This window comes from Sciurus carolinensis, chromosome 3 (assembly GCF_902686445.1).
Source record: "Sciurus carolinensis chromosome 3, mSciCar1.2, whole genome shotgun sequence".
NCBI lineage: Eukaryota > Metazoa > Chordata > Mammalia > Rodentia > Sciuridae > Sciurus > Sciurus carolinensis.
The window spans coordinates 8,008,032-8,026,775 of record NC_062215.1 but is presented as its reverse complement, the minus strand read 5'-3'; the positions used below and the strand labels follow the sequence as shown (position 1 = coordinate 8,026,775).

General features: G+C 51.8%; 1 long non-coding RNA gene across 1 annotated transcript in view; it reads right to left on the bottom strand.

Annotated features, from left to right (window-relative positions):
* Positions 1 to 18,744, bottom strand: part of LOC124980349 (uncharacterized) — a 142,823-nt gene that overhangs the window by 19,422 nt on the left and 104,657 nt on the right. Inside the window, exon 2 of the long non-coding RNA XR_007107784.1 lies at positions 497 to 563. This is a non-coding gene — a long non-coding RNA (uncharacterized LOC124980349). The remainder of the gene's footprint in view (positions 1 to 496; positions 564 to 18,744) is intronic.

Genomic DNA, 18,744 nt, shown 5'->3' with positions numbered 1-18,744 from the left:
GGGTCCTTCCTGCATGCTGCGAGACCTCTGTGCTCAGTGGTGCGCTCCACATGGAAAGTGCGTGAGGCAGGAGCGGATGCTAGGCAGGTGATGACCCACTGCCCCTGTAAGCAGCAAAGCACCACAGCAATGTCCTGGACCAGGGCTTTGAACCCTGGCTCCCTCGCAAGTTACCTGTGTGACCTCAGACAAGGACTGTACCGTGGTTTCCTCACCCGTGGGCTGGGCATAATGTGATCTACCTGCTAGAGCTGTGCGGGATGCAAAGGAGTTAACCCAAGTACGGAGATGAGAAGATAGCCTGCTCTTAACAAATCCAGGTCTCTGGGCCCTCCCTGATGGCTAACTGGGAGGCCCTACCTGCCAACTGCGCTTTGTGCTGGGACACAGGACACTGCAGGGATGTCCTTGCAAGGATTTTTACAAAGGAGCAAAAACCCCCAAAGCGAGAAGAGCCACGAGGTCGCAGCTGTGCAGACGGACACTCACAACTCACCTTTGTCCTTGGCCTTCCTTCTTGGGGCGGAGCTCCCACCAAGTCAGCAGGAAACCTCTGATTTCACCTAGAAAAAGAAGGGAAACAGGGCAATAATGGAACTCATCTGCGGACTTCTACGGGCAGGGGGCAAGCTGCTGGATGCCGGACGGCTCCCTCCAGGCAGTTTGGTGGCTGACCCTTCATCACAGAATAAGGCCATATGAATTAAGAAAAGGGAGAAATCCAAGTCTGATGCCGATTGTGGACCTGGGAAGCCAACGAACATTTTCAAAGCAATATGGGCATTTATTCATTTATTTATTCATTTATTTATTTATTTTGGTATCAGGGACTGAACCCAGGGAATTGAACCACTGAGCCACATCCCCAGCCCTTTTATTTTTATTTTTTTTATTTTGAGACAGGGTTTCACTGAGTTGCTCAGGGCCTCACTAAGCCACTGAGGCTGACTTTGAATTTGCAATCCTCCTGCCTCAGCCTCCCAAACCACTGGGATTACAGACTTGTGCTACTGCACCTGGCTCTGGTTTTTAAAGGCAATAAATTAGACATAGAATAAACTCAGAGTAAAGGGATATCATGTTGGATAGTAACTTTTCTCAAGTGAGAACAAGCTTGAATTCACAGTGGACCTTGACTACTAAACAACCCAGGGACAAGCATGGGGTTCTATTTTTATTGGGCCTTTTATGCAGATTCCTATGATGCTATTTTTATACATACTGATCGGATGGTAGTTTGGATCCATTAAGTGATCTAACACATTAGGAGCACCGAGCTGCACATCTGGCCCCTGTGATTTCATGAACAGGGCATGCCATCAATATCAGCGATACTGTTATTGATTACACACTCCTTCGTGGGTTTCTAGAGAGTGAGGTTCTCCCAGCAACCACAGAATTCCTGAACGAATGTGCGCTGGTATCGGCAAGACCGCGTCTGTGGCTGCTGCTCAAATAGATACTTCATCTTTAAATCTGGCCCCTGTTCAGTCTAACGCAGACACCCAGAGAGTAGTATTTCAAAAGGTGTTTAAAGATAACAGCTCTCTTCTAAGCTTCCCCATCATTAAGCTCAAAGGAAGCACTCTAGACCCTTAGGTTGGCGAATGAAAACACAGAGAAGAAAGAAAGGGGAAAAGGAAACTATCGGATTTGAAACAGAAAACTCGTCACCTTCACGCACAAGAGAAAGGATTGTCTGGGTGGCGCTTGGGTCCTCTGCAGAACATGCATCACCCATCATCACTCAGTGGTCTGACTTCCGGAGGACAGCGCCAGGCTGGTTCTCTGCCCACAGCCAACCCCACCAGCCCAGGCTCATCATGGGGGAGCAGGAGGGTCTGCGACAGGTTTGCTGGGCCTCTCTCCCATGACCACGTCCATGAACTTATTCCAGGACCCGTCCTGAGTGCAAGAGGCTCTTGACCACAGGGCAGAGCAACCTGACCGTCTTAGCCCTGAGGGACTGTGCAACACTGGGACCCACTGGCTGGCTGGCCAGTGCTAGAAAACACCACAGAGAGCAAGCCAAGCCCCACCAGGCCCTCCATCTCTGACCCTGGCATCTGGACTGGGGCCCATTCCTGCTTTACACAAAGTCACCCCCGAGCCCAACCCACTCTCAGCTAGTCAGGTGGAAAGAATCCTCTAACCTCACTGGAGCTAAAGCCCAGGCCAATGGAAGCGGCTTCGGCACTACCCCTCCACGGGAGATCCAAATTTTAATCTTAGCTCTTCACCTACCCCCATGAGTCAATTCAGACAGTTTAGTGGCAGAGACTGGGGAGAAGGGGGAGTGGGACACGGAGGGAGGGGGGCTTCTTCAAGTCATAGGGTGGGGGGGACTGGGAGTGGGGAAGGCTGGCAGATGAGGGTCTCAGACCTGGCAGAGTCTCCTCTACCCACACCACCTGTCGCGTGCTCTGGAAGCTGGCCCCCCGCTGAGGTTCTGGATGGTCCACAGAGAGCTCTGGGCAGCGGGGTGATTTCTGAAAGAATTCTGCAGTAAGTCTGAGGATCCTCCGGGATGTTGCTAAAATGTGAATTTAGCGGGTGGGGGGTGGAGGCCTGAGACTGCATTTCTAACATGTTCCCGGTGAACCCAACACGGGGGCTTAGAACACACTGCGGGTAGCCGGGGCTTAGGGCCGTCCCCTGCTGCATCCTCAGTGCCCCTGAGGGACTCAGGGAAGCCCACCCACACCTCTCCAGCCAGAGGGTTCCCCTCTGGGGTGGACAAATCCTCCTCCGGGAGGCCTGGAGGGGTGCCTAGGTGACCTGTGCAGTGCCAGAAGGGGCCGGGACATTGTTCACATCCCAAGAGATGGTGGCCCCCACCCTTTCTGTAGTCTGGTTGCAGGCAGCCCAAGCCCTGGCCCCAAGTGCTCTACAGAGCTCCGCATTGAGCAGAATGTTTGTTTCATCTGGGTCCTCAGAACTCGCGGGGGCTCCTTCCCCTTGGTCCTTTATGTTGGCATGGAGACCCTGCCTCCCAGGGAGCCTGGCCGTCCACGGATCCCGACTCTCTGCCCCCACCCCGGGCTGGCCTCTGTCCTGGAGAGCCCTGCCATGGCTCCCTACCATGTAACCCTGCCCCAAGTGTCCTCACTGCCCACGACAGCAGAACAGGGAGTGGACGGCACGCCCTCTGAGGCAGGCCAACAGCAGCACGCCACACCCACCCAAAGCCAGCCCTCCGCGGAGGCCAGAGACTGTCCCCCCCACAGCCTGCCCCAGCCCCTCCCTCCTCCTGCACCTGCACCCCACTGAGCTGGTTCCTTCCTGACACCCCCACGCCTCAGCCGGGCACCACCTAGCGGCTCCTGGCCCAACTACTGCCTCAAAGGCACCTCCAACCAAGACGAAAGGCCCCCTCCACTCCTGCAGTCCTTCGGTGGAGGAACCCAGAAACAAAAGCCCGGCAGGCGAGGACACAGGAAGACACCAGCCTGTATGGGGGTCCCATAAAACACTTCTCCAAAAAGCACCACTATATTTGTGAGACTCAGGGAAGAGAGGCCCCCTGCGCAAGACCAGGGCGGTAGGGTGGCTTCCACACCTCAGAGACCTTTCATAGAGCCCTCTCTTAGGTCGGAATGGGAAATTCTTAGACTTTTGGGATGGATCCCAATCAGAAGGGAGTGATTTAGAGCTTTGTCCCTATCTTCCAGCAGCATTTCTAGAAGCTACCCAAGGCCAAGACATCCTCTGGCTAGAGAGACTTTCTAGGAATCATGAAAATGGTCTCATTCCTTGTGAAACCAGAATTAGTGACTATAATACCAATGTCTAGGTCACGAGGAATCCAGCCTGGGTTCTTTTCATCCTGCACCATAAAATATGGGAAGAAGGGAGCCGCAAGGGCAGAAATGCTGAAGGACCTGAGCATCATAACTTGGACCTGGATTTACCAACGTTTTTACAACCTCCAAACTGGCCAGACTTTACTGAGGCCCCTTGTTGAATGACCCCTCTGTGGCTGCCACAGAACTTTCCAGAAGACCCCCACTCCGATCAGGGGACCCGCCTCCAACGGCCTCCTATGGATCCGTCCCTCTCACTCTGGGCTCTGTCCAAAGTTCTCCCGCCACCGCAGGCGGGTTCATCTGAGGTCCCGGCGCCCTGGGCCTGATTCTGGCCAGGCAGCCTCCCAGCAGCCTCTGCCCCACCTGCCCTGGCAGGAGGGAGCAGCGAGGTCCAGACACACGCTCTCAGCCCCCTGCAGCATAAACACCATGCATCCATCACGCCCGGGCCTATAAAAGATAATTATACAATCTGATCTGGCAAATTAGTGCCGCACAACTGTCTAATTCTCACAGTGAACACAAGGGTTGGACGGGCAGGAAAAATTAACCTGGATCTTTATTGGGATTCGCCCCCAGGTCAGGATTAGGGTTCATGTATCTCTTTTATTTTCCTGCGGAGGGAGGGTTAGGCCCCGCCCCGCCCCACCCCACCCGGGGAGTCTGCCCAGGCTACCCCACTCCAGCCAAAAGCAAATACCGCGCTAGAGGGAGCCAGGGTAGGTGGGCAGGAAGGGAGGCAGGTGACAGACAGACAGGCGTTTGTTCACAGGAAGAAAAGCTAGGGTGTCCCAAAGCAAGGGATCCGGAGCTGATGCTAACTCAACCCAAGACCAGCAAATTAACTGACGTTCCCAGAGGGCAACCTGCTCCCTAATTCCTCTGAAGTGTTTCCTTAAAGAACACTCCCATCTCCACCTTCCTCTAAACACACCCCTCTTCCTCCCTCTGCCCGCCCCCTCCTCCCAGGAGTCAGTCCTTCTGGAGAAGAGGGTCATTATCGGGAGTCAGCACGCATCTCCTTCGCTTGACAAACAGCAGATCACCCAGGAGTGGTTCCCACGGTGCCAAGGCAGGCTGACAACAGCAAGGGTTATCCTTCATCTAACACAGACAAACACACAGCAGACGAAAAGCCTTTTCTTTTTTTTTTTTTTTGGTACCTTTCTGGGGGGTTCCTGTTGGGGGAAGATGATCGCCCACCCAAACCCCTAAAGTCAGCTCTGTAATGACCACATGCCCATAGCTCAAAAGACCCTCATCAACAGAGAGATGTTTAGCATCCAGACCTTATTAGGCTACAGAAACCATAGGTCTGTCAGGGACACAGGATAATGATGGACACAGAGACCAAGAGAACTTTCTCTACACTTAATACCCGTGGGATCTACCCATGAAATTATTCAAACATGCATCCCTCTCAGAGACCTCGCACAGAGAACCAGGGTGCTATTCCAGACCAACGTGGGGGTCTGGGGATGGCTATGGCATTTGTCTTTCAAACGTGTGAGAACTAAGCTCCCCCACTTCAGAGCAGGGATTACTATGCGTGGGCAACCTAAAACACACATGAGTGGTGTGTGTGTGTGTGTGTGTGTGTGTGTGTGTGTGTTTCCACACACATGTATTTTTTCCTAAGATAAAGGCCTTATTGGAAAAGCAAATGGTCTTAGATAACTGCCTCTAACTTACAGCGAGATGAAAACGCTCTTGTGCCGTGTGCCTCAGGATCCTGGGCGACCTGCTTGTGCGTGTGAAGAAGGGTGGAACCCTCACGTGTATTGTGGGTCGGACTGCAATCTTTGTAGAGTTCTAGCCAAATCTCAGACTCCGGTTCCAAATGGTAGAGACAAGCGTGCGCTTTTCTGGAAGGAGATAAACACCCACTCCTCTCCAGAGGAGGCTTGGCCAGAGGAGGGAGGCAGCAAAGAAAAAATATCCCTTCTCCCGAGCAGGGAATACAGCCATCCAACCAAGCTGCCTTCTGAAGAGAGGTCTGCCGAGGGCGTGAGCAGAGGGCACGGGAGACAGACCCGAGGAGGCCGGAGAGCCAGGAAAAGTGTCGTGGACACAGGGGAAGAAACCCTTAGCATCCTGGGATGTGCCCAAAGTCAGGCCCACAGGCAGGCATTCCAGGGGCAGGGAGTCCAGTGGGATTCGACCACGGGCCAGCTGTGGCACTTGGGACACCTTCTGAGTACTGGGCAGCAGTGACTCCTTGCCCCTTCTAAGAACTCTGCCATCAAAACTGGGATTTCCATTTAGGAATGCAAAAGAGGCCGATGGTTGTTTCCACATCAGCAACAAATCAAAAGGCATATTCAACAGTGCTGCCTAGGTCCCGGACCCCTGGGAAGTAAGTCGACAAATGCTATCTGTTCTCACTACCTAAAAAAATTATAGAATTTTTTAAGTTACAAAAACTGCAGGAGAAAACAAAAGGCTATTAGTAATCACCTCTGGGTACTAAGTTTACAGGTGACTTGTTTCTTATTTCTGCACGTTCAGAGTGAACAAGCAGTGTTTTCTGAAGATAAACCACGGTATTGAAAAAAGAATTAAAATAAAATGGGCATTCATAATTTTGAACTAGAAATAAAACCCAAAATGCAATTTAAAAAGAAAAAAACAAAAGAGTAGAAAGACAAGTTGCAAGACCACCGGAAGCCAGGGACAGAGCAGTGAACTAGAGTCCAAGGTGGGGACTGCAAGGGAGATCTGGCCAGGGCCTGGGTTCCCTTGGAACCAGAGCATGATCCTGAGTGCGACCGGGCGGCCAGACAGGATGTGCTTTGGGGCATCTCAGAGGCAGTAACGATGGGAGGGAGGGGAGGGGGCAGCTTCCACGGAGAGGCACAGTGGACACTGGCTTGGACTGTGAATGTGGCCGAGCATCCTCACCTGCAGACGGGCAGCGGCTGCAGGGTGGGACTTTCCTGGTACCTGTGCCATCACAGACAGGGCTCTGGGGTCACTCACACCTTGGTTCAGGCCCTCACCACGGGTCACACAGCCCAGGCTAGACCAGCAGAGGGTCAGCCCCGCCCCTGATGCAGCCTGCAGGGCCTGAGAGAGAGGGGCCTGCTCCCAGCGGAGCACTGAAGGGGCAGATGGAGCTGAGAACCAAGATCCTTGGGACCTTCCGCAGGAGAGCCCACCTCCAAGGAGCATGCAGGTTACGGGGACCAGGAGGCCTCTTTCAGATGCCCCAGCTCAGAAGCTCCCCTCTCCTCTTCCTCAGCTCCCTTCCTCCTGGGTCCAGCACAAAGCAGGACCAGAAGCGGGGCTGAGGTGGAAAACGCCCACATTTTCGCCCTTGACCTTGTTCCTAAGCTCCTGCTTACCAGCTGCCCCCAGGGTAGGCTCATCACTAGCTCCTGACAGAATCCCAAAGTCACCACATCCAAACAAGATGGCCAGGCCCCCTCACCACTCCCCATGTCAGTGACTAACCTCTCTCCATCACCCTCTACTAAGCTGAGTTTGTCCTATCTGGTCACTTCTTCTAATGCTGCTCATGGTCCATCTTCCTGTGACCACAATAACAACCCAAACCCCTGTTAACCTCAGGACCAGACTGCTCCTATAATAATATGTCCTTTATTGAGGGCTCACCATGTTCCAGTGCTTCCCATGTTCATTAATTCCCTGGATCCTTCCTTGTCTTACCTGGTTCATTGTTCTTCACTCCCTGGCTGTATTTCCCTACTGGGAATTCCAAGCTCTCTGGGGCCTTTGCACTTGCTATTTCCTTGGCCTGAAACACTTTGTGTAATGTGCAAGGTCTCCACTCAATACTTCTTCAGCAAGGATCTCCCTGATGACCCTGTTACCCAGGCCACCCAAGCAGAACCACCTCCTGTGTCCTTTACCTCACCTGAAATTGTATCTGTTTATTCATTTTTGTTTGTTTTTCTACCTCTGAGATTCTTGGATCCTTGAGTGCAAACAGCTAGTCTATCTTCTCCACTGTAGGATCCAGCACTCAGGGAATAAGTTAGAGTTAACCCCTTTTTGTGGTTGAACAAATGAATGAGTATTAGCATCCACATGTAAAAGGTAAGGTAACTGAGGCACAGGAAGATTTAAAGTTTGTTCACAGTCAGCAGGTTATTAAGAAGTTGGGTTCGCATCTACCCCAAGGTCCTCTGACCAGAGGTAAAGCGGACCGTGGCCTTATGGTTGCAACCATCCCTCACTTGGGCTCCTGGACTTGAGACCTGCCTGTTCCAGTCCATTCCACGTCCTTCTCCAAGCTTCTCAGCTAAAAGAGCAGTCAGCTCTGCCCAGCTCTGCTCAGCAGCCCTTGGTGGCCCCCTCCTGCCTTCTGGCTGCAGTCAGAGGCCATCCACACTCTGAGCCCTCTCCTCTCTCCAGCCCTGTTGGTAGGACTTCTGTGCACGCATCTGATCTTTCTTGGCTCCCCAGACCACAGCTCTTTGCTCCCCAAACCTGCAATACCTTCTCTGCTCTGCCTCTCCCGACACCTCTGTGCTAAGCCCAGGCCACGCCTGTCCCACAAGAGGCCACCTGACTTCCCAGATCTCGTTTGGGCCACAGCATTTCGTGCATGTACCCTGGCTGGCACTGAACCTAGGACAATGGGGGAATAGGGTTTCTGCCCCTTCCCAGGAAACCACACATTCCTCTAGGGTGGGCAACGGGCCTCTGTGTTTGAACTTCTGGAGCCCAGCTCAGGGCTCAGTCCATGGCCATGTAGCTAACTGACAGTATCCAAGCACCGCACCCCAGGTGCACAGCCATCCTCCATGACAGCCAAGCTTCCTCAAGATGGATCAGTGGGCAAGCTGGACCTCTGCTCACGGTGACTCTCTAGGCTGGACCCCTGAAATTGTTCCCCACCTGCCCCCACCTGGAGCCGACTTTTAACTCTCTCCTTGGTCTTCCTTGAGCCAACTCTAACTTGAACTTGAAGACACAGCTCAACTCACTGTGCTTTAAAAACAACAACAGAAACACCTGGAAGTTTACAAGCCCATCAAACCGCATCTTCGCCCCCAGGGATGCCCACTAAGGAGAGCAGCCAGACCCATCGGCAAAACAGAGGCTGGGCATCCCCTGGCCTGGCCTGTGATGTCACTGTGGTTGTGCGCCACTCCCAGCCAGTTGACGGCCCGACCACAGAAGGTGTCCCAGGCCCAGGTCCGCCACCCTCGTGCCCAGACGGAGCCCCGCGTCTGGCTTTCACCATGTTTAAATGGAAAATAAAATGCTCAACTCCAAAACACTTTTCCAATGATATTTTAAGGAAAAATGAGATCACAGAAAATCAGGGAGGTAAGTTTAGATGGTGTGACCCCAAGCAACAGCTTTTTATCCCAAAGAATCCCGAGAGGCTTGTTCGCCAGATGAGGTAGGGGAGAAACAGGGAGACCTTAAGCCCCAGAGACCACCAGGGCGGCAGGACGCTTATGCTAATGAGAAGACCTTACGATACGACACACCCTCCCTGCAAATAGCCTGTCCCTTCTGATCCCCAACTCAACAGGACCCTGTGGTCCCTTAGGTTTGCAAAAGCTGCCCAAGGCCCCCTTGCCAAGCCGGGTCAACATCTGCCTCTGCCAGAGATACCAAATGTTTCCTAAACCCACCCCAAGTCGGGCTCCCGGCGCTAGGAATAGTTATTAACGTTAACTCACAGCATTAATTAAAAAACACTCAGCCAGGCAAATTCTCATACTTTTTAAAAAGTCATTTGGGTAATCGTCTTTCCATGCAGCAAACTTTCCAATCGACTGACAGGTTGACATTTCACAATGTTGTTTGTTTTAATCAAGAAAGGGGGAGAAAGCCAGTGTGGTTCCCTGGTTCATTTTTCAGGTGCCTTGATTTATTGATTGACAAATCCTTACTTAATAGTTGTACAGCGAGGCTGGGGAGAAGGCAGCCCTCATCTTGCTGGGCTGGTGTCTAGACTGGTACAGAGGGAAGTGCCACACGGCCAAGCCCAACCCCCATACCCCCAGGACCCTCCTGCACCTCCCAATCCCTACTTCAGGTGCAGAACATCTCCACCAGACAAGGGTGACTTACGGAACCCATGACCAATGTGCATCCTAATCCAGCAATGTGGAAACCGGGGGTCAGAGTGAATGAAACCCTCCATGGTTCACAAACAGTTCTTTCAAGCAGTAAAACCCAGAACCAAGCAGGATTACATGCATTTCAACCCAACTCCACTGTTTATAAGCCTTCGACCAATGCCTCAAATTCTGTGCCTCAGTTTCCTCATCTGTCACAACTGCATATAATAACAGTGCCTTCCTATGAGGCTCTTCTGACCGTCCAATCAATACTTGTAAAGCACTTAAAATGCCATCAAGAAAATAAATGCTGGGGACCTGGGCTACACGGTTGAAAAGCCTGGGCTCATTCTAAGCTTGAATATCTTGACTCCATTTGACATACATGACCCAGCCATGTCACAAAACCTTCAGTGGAAAGACCAACAGGCTCTGAGAAGCACTATCAGCTCCCTCTCCCAGGGTCCTCCCCTGCTGTTGTCCAGGGGCAGGCGGGTGACAGACGGCCAGCCAGGGGAGGCCTGAGGTTGGCGTGGAGACTCGCCCTCCCTACCCAGGAACACACGGCAACCAAGAAGCCCAAGACCACAGACAGCAGTGACCACATACCCCTTCAGGGAGAAGGGCTTTTCTCAGAACAAAACCATTCCCAGCAACCTTACAACTAAAGCCAAGACAGGTGTGCAAAACCCCTACCCGGACCAGTGCACACCGCACAGGCATTTCAGTGTTGACAGAGCACCTACTGTGTGCCAGGCATTAGACCAGATGCCAGAAAAGCAGAGAATGCAGACTCCTGGTTCACCTGAGTCAAGAGCTCAGTAGAAAGGATGCCCTCAGGAGTGAACAGTGCTCATGTTCTGTGAAAGGTATTCTAGTGGATTACACGTGTATGTATGTGCACGTTAGATGTGACCTATATTGAAAATATATAATGGACTCTCGTCCATTGGAACGAGAACTTGGGGGAGAAGGTGGCTCCTGCCTCCCTGGGTTGACAGGATCAGGACGTCTAGGCTATTGAGGGAAATGGTCACAGAGTCACTTGCCAAAGGGATCACTTGGTTGGGTGGAAAGAAGGATGCCAGGAATACCTGGGAATAAGTACAACCGGGCTTTCCAGCCATACGATGGTGTACCAGCAGGCAGGTAGGCTTCAGGAGAGAAAGCAAGAGAGCTTGGCAGAGCTGTGTCCAAATGAGGTCGCGGGGAGGTGCCCGGCTGTGCTCAGAGCAGAAGGATCCCCACAGGAGCCCGGGGACGGCCTGGCCCGGCACCTGCATTTGTGCCGTGCTATCTTCTCATCGGCCAAATCTGGACTATCGTTCCTCCTCCTTCCTGTCTCCCCGGGGTGTCTGGAGACACATGAGAACCAAGTTGGCAGATGGGGGAGGCTGGAGAGCTGCAGTTTCAGAAGAAAGGCCCGGAGAGAGCTCAACAGGGGTTCCCTCACTTGGAGAGCCATGTGTGTGCTGCGGTTGTGGATTTCTTTGGGTTTATCAGAAAATCCTAACGGAAAGGAAGTCCTTTAACCAGGCCAGCAGGTGCAGATATTTTAAAATATTAAACTGAAATCCGACAGCCCTAGAATATGACTCCTCCTTCGCCAAGGACGCTGATTTTCAAGTCCTGTGCTGTGACCAGGAGCCTGATCCGAAGGGTATTTAACTTGGCTCTTTCCTGATCCCAAGGCCACCTGGAGCACATGGCAATGGGCTTCTGAGGGAACCTAGCAGCCTGGCTCCTCGGCTTCGGGGTCGTGTTGGGACCAGGATTTTCCTCAACTGAGAGTTGGGAGTCTCGTCATCACAGTGCCAGGCTTCTGACTCCGATCTGGGACCCCCAGGGAGTGGGCTGCACACCCACCAGCCTGTCCACAGACGTGCTGAACCCACGGGGAAGAAGGGGGGAGCTGAAGGGTGAAGCGAAGGGGAGTCCCAGCTCCTTGTCAAAAGCCTCAGAAACCCCGAAGGCACAGCTCAGCCAGCTCCTGCAGGGCGTGGATTTGCAGTGACAGTGTGTGACGGGAAGCCAGAATGAGCACACCTCACCTCCAAGGGCTGAGACGTGACTGTAGGAACCCCAGCTCCACAGCACACCCAACCGAGACACATCACGGGCTATGGAAGCACACGTTGAACAAGGCCTCCGCGAGCAGAGACCTAGCAGCACACACGAGCCAAGATGGGTCTGTCCGCTGCCTCAGAAGTTCCAGCAGCGAGGAGAATCGCAAACGAACGTCGGCATCCATACAAGCTCAGCACCACGGGCCTCGGGACCATGTGGTGCGTGTTATCTCCTTCCAGATGGCTGCTCAGGGCCCCCACGCCATCTGCCTGCAATTCCCATAGCTGGCTTTGTATTTTAAGAGCTTGTGGGCCTACTTTACTGTCCCTGCTGGGATAGATGCACCTTGAAGCCATGCTTTATAACCAGTTCGGCTTTTGGTATTGAAGGTAAAACATTTCTGAGTTACTCTTAAGAAAAGCCACTCCGTAAACTTTCTCCATTTAGTGTGGAGGTGGAGATTATTCCACCATCCCTTCTGTAGGAAGATGTGGAGGAGCCCAATAGGCCACCATCAGGTTCCAGGTTAGTTCCAATGAAAAACAGGCAACATTTATCACTGCATGGTCAAAGCTGTTGAGAAAACAGAGGTTGTAACTTTAACACCACACGGTGTAAGAGCCTCAGAAGTTCTGGACCATATAACCCCTTCCACCCTTCTTCAGAGCGAGTCACAGGAATTACACTAAAGCCTTTGAAAGCAGACCAAGTTGAGGTGGCCAGGGGACAGGAGCTGAGACATCTTGACCCGGATAGGTTGCTCCTCTGTGAGGTTGACACTCGGGGCTGGGTGACTCTTTGGGGTGGGGCTATTCTGTGCACTATATTCCGTGGCCCCCACCCACTAGATGCCAGCAGTCTCCCCCAGGGAGACAAATTTCCCTCCACTGCTGGTATAGGTCCACACTGCTGCTACTTAGCAATAGGGCCTGAAACTCTGAGAGTCCTCCACATAGGACCATAACCTCTCAGAGGCCATAAGTTTACAGTCATCTGATGAAGACACTGTCCTGGATTGGTGTTTCCCAAAACAGCGGTGCTATGTCACCTAAAGGTCCATGCGATACCTACTGGTCACAATCGGACAAGGCATTAAATGGCAGTCATGCCATGTTTTCCCTTCCTGGGTCTCTTTCAGTTGGGACAAAAGCAGGAAGAACATCTTCACCTGGTACTATTAAATGCTTAACACCACTTCCATCTGGACGGAAGGAGAGAGAGTTCTTCTCAGGCTCAGGGTCTTGAGAAAGCCACAAAATCTGAATCAGAAATTCCATCAGCATGTCAAGTGATGCTGGATTTCACTTATGACAGTGACACTAAGTGTCCACATGTCAGTGTAGCGACAAAAGGTCTTGGGCAGTGTTGGAAAGGTGGACTTTGCCTAACCTCCTGCTGGGTATATTACCAGATGCCTTATAAGGAACTCCAGACTTGAGGAAATAGTAATCATTGGAAAACTCTGAATCCAAGTTCTATCTATTCTTTTTCTGTAAAGGTTGGTCTTTTTTTGGCAGGTGGAGTGGGTACAGGGGCACTCAACCACTGAGCCTCATCCCCAGTTCCATTTTGTATTTTATTTAGAAACAGGGTCTCACTGAGTTCCTTAGCACCTCGCTTTTGCTGAGGTGGGCTTTGAATTCTCAATCCTCCTGCCTTAGCCTCCTGAGCTGATGGGATTACAGGTGTGCACCACCGTGCCCGGCTAAGGTTGGTCATTTATCACCCATTATGTGTTGTTGAATTGTGAAACTCCCACCTCCTCCAAAATTATGTGTTGAAATCCTAACATGTAATGTGATGGTATTTGGAGAGACAGTCAGTCCGGAGGTCTTTAGTGAGGGTGAGAGCTGAGGTGCAGGGGGCTCAGGATTCAGTACACTAACCACCATCCTCATACAATGAGGAGACTGGAACACACATCCACATGGGGAGAAGCTGTGTGAAAGTGAAGGCAGAAACCAGGGCAAAACTGGCACAGTAAGGAATGTCCAAGAGGGCCAGAAAACCGTCAGCAGGAAGGGGAGCCGCACAGAGCAGCTCTCAGGAGGAGCCCACTCTGCCGACAGCGCGAGATGGGAGTTCCAGCATCCAGAACCGTGGGAGAATACATGTCTGTGGTTTAAGCCACTCAGTCTGTGGTGCTTTTTGTTCCATCAACCTTAGAAAAATAATATTATACATGATCTTAAAAATTCATTTTCTAGTTTGTTGATAATCCCAGGAAACACTGTATTTTATACTTCTAAATCTCCTGGGGCAGGGAATGCAGAAGCGCTTATGTTCCTTTAGAGAGAGGGAGCTAGTAACAAATGAAGTTTGAAAAACCAAAGAAAACCCTCCACACCATCTGTGGTTGCATTTTCCTTACTGATATCTTTATACATTGTACAGGTTAGGTGGGATTTTCTTCTCTGGTTATCTATGGTCAATTAAGTAAGGGCACCCAACTTTGGCATAAAGAGGCTCCAAGTGGAGGCAAAACCAGGCCTAGCACTCAGTTGTCTCAGCCCTGGAGTTATCAATCAGAACTTAGGTCTGCAGGACTCACGCTGTCCTCCCCCTCCTGGGGGACATTTACACTCCCTGGGCCTTTGGATCAGAGGCTTTGGAGAAGACTGAAGTTGCTAGTGCCTAGGCAGACTCTGTTTAAAGGGATGCTGTGGCAGGTGACCAAACACATAGGCTCTTTATGCCACCTCTCACACAGTCAATGGTGGAGGGAACTAGGGACTTATCTTACACTAACACCTAATCAGAACCTAATAATTTTAGGCACCTGCTACAGAGCCAGAAAACTACAACTCTATCTAATTAAGAAAAATACCATGTAATTGTTACCTCTGCAAAAAGTGCGCCCACCAATTAACAGAAACTATAACCTTGCTTGTATATTTTTTTTTCTTTCACTAAAATAAATACACCAGAATCCCCAGCTCTGATCATCTGTACATTTAAGAGATCAATAATCAGGCTAAGGGCTGGGGCTGGGGCTCAGTGGTAGAGCACTTGCCTAGCATGTGTGAGGCACTGGGTTCCATTCTCAGCACCACATATTAAATACATGCATAAAATAAAGGTCCATCAACAACTAAAATAATATTTAAAAAAAATAATAATCAGGCTAGATAAGAAAATAGCACTCCTACTTTTTCCCCCGCTTCTCTGGAAGTAGTCAAGTAAGTAAGAATCAAGAGTCAAAGAAAGAAGGAACCCAGAAAGCACACCTCCCTGACAACAGGCGAGCTAGCTCGCTGTACATCCCTCTCTCCTGGCTCCCACGTGGAAGGTACCAGCTCAGGACTGAATGGGCACCTGAGTGCGGGGGATGCTGTGCTGGGGTTGGGCTTTGTCAGTGATAAAGTTGACACACAAGTCTCTGCCCCTTGGTTGTGTTCTGGGCCAGAACATGGGTCACACACAAGTAAACACCAATATCCAATTATAAACTATGAGGCTTCTGAAGTGGGAGAGGGTCAGGGTGACAGGAAGGGAGCTAGGCCACCACCTGCAGGACACCACGGAGACAGTCACATGAGTTAACACAGGGGGCTGGCTTCCAGCCACACAGGAGCAACGGGGGTGGGCCCCAGTGCCAAGCCCACACTGCAGAAAGCAGAAATTCTGAAGAAGCTAAAAGAAAATAACCAGACTTGGGAGAATACAGACCCATGAGGACACAAGACTGGGACAAACTGCAGACAGGACCCCAGGGTCAGGAAGGAAGCCCAGGGAGCCCCAAGGAAAGCCCAGGGCTTGGATGGAATACCAGGACAGAGGAAGCGTGTGCCTGGAGAAGGTGCCCTTATTTCCTTGATCACAGATCATTAGAAAAGAAAAGCCACGGATCCGGAGCCCCTGGTTCTGGCACCCATTGCTGAGCAGCACAGCAGAACGTTCTGCAGGAAGGAAGCAGAGTCTTGAGCTGAGGCCTTCACGGACAGCTCACCTCTCACGTGCCCCTGCCCCCTGTGGCCCGCTGAGCTCTGGGAAGGCATTGATGAGGCTTTCCATTTTATTACCATGAGCATGAGGCCTGGTTAAGATTTTAAAAACTAAAAATGAGGCTTCCTAATTCTCCGTCCCTAGTTGGGATAATGTCCCCAGGGCAAGCCTGGAAAATCCCTAGGCTGCTAGGTCACTGGGGCTCAAAGTCCTCTCCACCCTGCCCCACCCGCCAATGGAAAAGTACTGGCTTGTCAGCAGCTGGGTCTCCTCCAGGGGTCCCTGCTGGGGTGGGGACAGGGCTGTGCCCCCCCACCCACAGCCCACAGGGAAATCCCACCCAATTAGGTTAAGCCCCTGCCTCCCTTCTTGGTCCAATTGGTTTCACACCCTTGAACAACCTTGTCCAAATAACCAAGCAGTCGAGTGTGGCCAGGGGCCAGGAAAAAAGCCCTGAAAAGCAGTGAGTCCTTCATATCCGAGGGCTCGAAGCTTGACTGGGACACTGTCCACAGGAGGAAACAGAACGTGAAGATCTGGTGGACCGAGGAGGGAAAGGCAGGCCCCAGCCCCGCACCCAGCCGGCGCCTGGCAGAGGGTTGAGGCCGAGGACCCGTGGCCATCATGAAAGGGCTGTGTCCTGAGCACACAAGAGGCTCTGGCAGGGTGGACACACAGAGGCGGGTGGCAACAGGGTTGGAGGCGGACACTAGGACCCTCTCGCTTCTTTTGGTGGGGTGGCACACCTGACTGGCCAGGGCACACCTGGACGCTGGGGCTGGCCAAGCTTCCCAACAGTCGTTCACTGTTCCCTGAGAGAAGAGACCTGGCAGCCTCGGGCCTCCCAGACAGGGGGTTTTTCTCCTTCTTGGTGGGCCACGCCTTCCCCAGGCACACACTCCCTCCGTCCGAGTGTTCGTCCAAGCCCCAGGCTCTGACCGCAAAAAGTGCCCTTTTCTTTGGTGGACTCACCTCAGACGTGAGGTCCCAGAGAGCCAAACCGCCCACTAAAAGGACATCCCCAGCACATTTCTCTCCAGTCGGAGGGTCCATGGCTGCTGGCCACAGTCAGCACATCCTTCCCCACCCTGGGGCCCTGCAGAACGGCTCCTTGGTTCCTGCGTTTATTTATGGCCGGAGAGCAGTGACCTAAGGAGCTATTGGCTTTCAGCTTCGGGTGCTCCCGTCTGACCCAAAGCAAACTGGGCAAGTCCCTGGTACGCAGAGCTCAGGTCTCGATCCCCTCGGTGGTGCTGTTCCCAATCCAAAATCCCTGTAAAAATGCGAGAAATAATGGGGACCCCCTATCCCCCAGCAGAGAGGAGACCACAGCAGCCACTGAAATACTCCAGCTTGCTCTTGGGGTTGGGGGGTCCACGCCACCATCCATGAGAGTTTAGAGGACCTCTTTTTATTTTATTTTTTTTTTTTGGTCACACAAAACCTGGTTGTGAAAAGGAAAAGAAAATGCCAGCCCTGTTTGACAGACATCAGATTTATGACCGTTTTTTAAGCCTCAAGTACGTCACAAGAACTGGCCCACCTACTGCACAGCCCCAACTGTAAACACGCCGGTGCCCGTCCCTGCGCTCCCCCCACGGGGCCCGTGGCCCTCCACCTCTGAACGGCCCTTGTTCCCCTCCTGCAGCCTCCGGTGGGTTAAAGAGATGCCTGGCGGTACGTATATGGAGAACACACCATGGAACTCTCTGGGCTCAACCTCCAAGACAAACACAGCCTGCTCACGCCTTCGCCGTCTGCAGGCAGGCCGCAGATGTTAATAAACACGGCTGGGGTTTATGATCTGCCCACCGCTTTCTCCATCCATTTTACACTCGACAAGTCAGGAGCTCATTTTTTTCCCCCTTCCCTTAACGTACAAGCTCAGTAAACTGTTGTAAGGCTTGGCAATAAATTTATGAATTTTGGCCTCCAGATGTGGCTGGAAATAAAAGTAAACACAGGGCGTGGGCAACTGCGTTGAAGGTTTGTGCCCCGGGAGGCTGAGTCTGCAAAAACCCGGGCTGAGAGAGACTTGTTTGCCCTTTGCCACGAGACAGGGGGTGATAGTTTTCCTAAAGGTAGGGATGCTGTCCGCTGCGGGAAAGAGATGCAAAGGTCCCCTGGAAAATGTAGGGTAATGATTCGAGGGCAGAGATTTTGGACGCCCCTCCAGAGCATCAGACATAGTCCAATCCCCACTGAGAGGGAACCGGAACAAGCCTGGCTAGGACACAAGCCGACAGGAGGAAAGTCCTCAGAGCAGAAAGAACTGCAAAAAAGTCCTATCATGGGCTCTGCTCTTGTCAGACTATTTATACCAAAAGGAGAGAACGAAAGACATTCAGAAAAGAAAACCAAGGTCAAGTGTAAACCAATAGGTCTTTGCCCAACATGAACCAGTAGGTTTGATTTTATAGGTCCAAAGACTTGAGGCGCTTCAGGGCCTTTTAAATCAGAAATCCAACTTACCTCTCCACAGTCAGAAGCAGTGCAGAAAATAACTTTCACATGTGAAAAATGTAACATGTTGTAAGTTGGCATGTCTTAAGATTTTTCTTCAGAAGAACTAAAAATTGAAGGAGGGAGAAAGAGCCACCCTAGGCAAAGCTTTCAACTAAAGTGGAACACCGCCTGACTTCAGAGTGTATTTGCTTTAGCAAAGTAATAAAGCAAAAATTCATAAAGCAAAGGTTTTCTTGGTAACAATTCAGTGGAAATATTTGTGAAGTCTCAACCAACTCTGCATACTGAAGATGGTCCCAGGCATGGGCTCTTTCTTGATACAGGCAGGGGTGACAGGCTGGGCTTGTGCACTAACGGGAGGGGGTCTTCCTATGCATCTTGTTCAGCCCTACAGCAGGGGGTCGTACCTAGTGCAG